The 2,649-nt window shown below is 42.6% G+C and overlaps 1 non-coding gene across 1 annotated transcript; it reads right to left on the bottom strand.

Moving 5' to 3' along the window:
- Positions 1 to 311: 311 nt before the first annotated feature.
- Positions 312 to 418, bottom strand: LOC118574958. Its single transcript, XR_004943821.1, has one exon. It is a non-coding gene; the product is annotated as a U6 spliceosomal RNA (small nuclear RNA).
- Positions 419 to 2,649: the final 2,231 nt, after the last annotated feature.

Below are 2,649 nucleotides of genomic sequence, written 5' to 3' on the forward strand. Positions count from 1 at the left end.
AGTACACTGCAAAAGGAACAGTAAGCTTGGCAATAACTAGATAGAGTATTGCCAGCCTTTATGCATGTGTGCCTGTGTGTCCATTTTATGTACCATGGCGGCCCACATGGAGTCAGAAGACAGTCTTCAGAAGTCAGTTCTCTTTTGTTCTGTCTTACACAGAGTACTCCAGACTGACTGGCCCCTGAGCTTCTGGGTAATTTTTCTGACACTGCCTTCCAACTTGATATAGGGGTGCTGGGATTACAGATGTGTTCCATTATTATATCTTTTTGCTGTTGTTATTTAAATTGTTTTTCAGATTTTTTTTTTTAAATATGGAATGCTTCACGAATTTGCGTGTCATCCTTGCGCAGGGGCTATGCTCATCTTCTCTGTATTGTTCCAGTTTTAGTCTATGTGCTTTCAAAGTGAGCACAAGATTTTTTTAAAGATTTATTTATGTATTATGTACACAGAAGAGGGCACCAGATCTTATAACAGATGGTTGTGAGTCACCATGTGGGTGCTGGGAATTGAACTCAGGACCTCTGGAAGAGTAGTTGGTGCTCTTAACCTCTGAGCCATCTCTCCAGCCCCAGATTTTTTAATAAGTATAAATATTTTGCCTGCATGTGTGTATGGGTCCATGATGACCATCCTTTAGCAGCCAAGCCATCTCCAAGCCTCCTCTAACTCCCTCCCTCTTTCCTCCTCCTCATTTTCTTTTTGGACAGAATATTGTGTAATATAATCTGGCCTGGAACTTGTTACATTGCCAAAGATGACCTTGAATTCCTGATTCCCCTGCTTGCACCTCTCCATACTGGTTTCCGTCTTTTTCCCTATGACTTTAATTGAAGTGCCATGATGTGTCCTTCTCTGTTTTCTAATATTTGAAAAACACTATTTCCACAATGACAGATTTGTGTATATAGCTCAGATATAATTGCGTTTTGGCAGTTAATTTCGCTGGTGTGGTATATGCCTATAATTCAGCACTTTGGGAAATTGAGGCTGGAAATTTTTGAGTTCTGTGACAATCTAGGTAACATAGTAATACTTTATCTAAAAATATAACTTTTCTATAATGCGTGACACAGTTTCAGTTAAAAATTCTTTTCTCTTTGTTTTGTTTCATTCATGTTTTGGGATTATTTTCAAAGTATTGAAGCTTGTGGCATAAGCAGAGGGCATTTGAGAAATCATTTCTCCATGGCAACAATAGATGGTGATAATTAGCTTTCATCCGCTTATTGTTTAGTTTTAAGTTCATAGTGTGTGTGTGTGTGTGTGTGTGTGTGTGTGTGTGTGTGTGTGTGTGTGTGTTGGGGGCATGGTGTGGGGGTGCTGGATGGAAAACTGCTAAGACATCAAGGGTAGAGAGAATCTACCTAAATTGTTTGATAAAATAAGACGTTACCAAGAGCAGGGTGTGTGTCACAGAGCTCGGTAAAACAGAATCCACAGGACAAGCATTGCATACTACACTCAGGAGAGAGCCTGGGGAGGTGTAAAACAGATGCCATGCCTGTATTTCTGTGCCTAGAGAGACCAGAAGAAGGCTTTGAGGGAGGCCAGAAGAGGGCTTAGGGCCCTCTTGAACTGGAGTTAGAAGTAGCTATAAGCCCCCATGTGGGTACGAGGACTTGAACTTGGATCCTCTAGAAAAGCAGCCAGTGCTTTATAACTGCTGAGCCTTCTCTCCAGCCCCTGGCCACCTGCATGTTAGTTGTAAAGGGCAATAATCACACAGGTTTGAGGAAGAAAACACTTGAGCCTCAACTTCAGACAGATGAGATTAGACCCTTTTCAGAACCATTGAACTCCTGTCACATCTTTAATTGATTAACCTATTATAGTTTTTTTTTAAATGTGTGTGAGTATTTTGTCTTCATAGATGTCTATGCACCACATGAGTGCTTGGTACCTATTGAGGCCAGAAGAATGTTTTGGTTCTCCTGGATCTGTAATTACAGATAGTTGTATACTTTCTGGGTATTGGGAATAGAACCTGGATCTTACAGAAGTGCAGCCAGTACTCTTTTGTTTTGTTTAGTTTTGTTTTTCAAGACAGGGTTTTTCTGTATAGTTTTGGAGCCTGTCCTGGAATTCGCTCTGTAGACCAGGCTGGTCTCAAACTCACAGAGATCTGCCTAGCTCTGCCTCCCGAGTGCTGGGATTAAAGGCGTGTGCCACTGCCGCCTGGCCTAGTAGCCAGTACTCTTGACTTCTGACCCATCTCTCCAGTGCCAACTTCTGCCATGGCTACATGCCTCTAAGGCCACATTTCACTCCACTATAGGCAGAAAGATGGATAGATAGATAGAGACAGGCAGGTAGACAGACAGACAACAGAGACTCACACAGAGAGAACTGAATGAGTTCACTTGCTCCTGGGGATGAAAGTACTGTTAGTGGTAGAACACTTGTCTAGCATTCAGAAGGCCATAGAGTGCACCCAGAGAAGGATAAGGGAGAGGAAGGGAGGGGAGGAAAGAAGAAACGGTGTTACTCTGCTTGCAAAAACCACAGAGGCCTCAAGAGTGACCGTAGAGGGCCCAAACCTACTACTTAGAAAAGCGCTGGCCCAAACATGAGTATATTTGCCTTGTCCCCAAGACCCAGAAGCAACACAGTTCTCACAGATGTGACAATCTCGGAAGATCA

This window comes from Onychomys torridus, chromosome X, assembly GCF_903995425.1.
Source record: "Onychomys torridus chromosome X, mOncTor1.1, whole genome shotgun sequence".
NCBI lineage: Eukaryota > Metazoa > Chordata > Mammalia > Rodentia > Cricetidae > Onychomys > Onychomys torridus.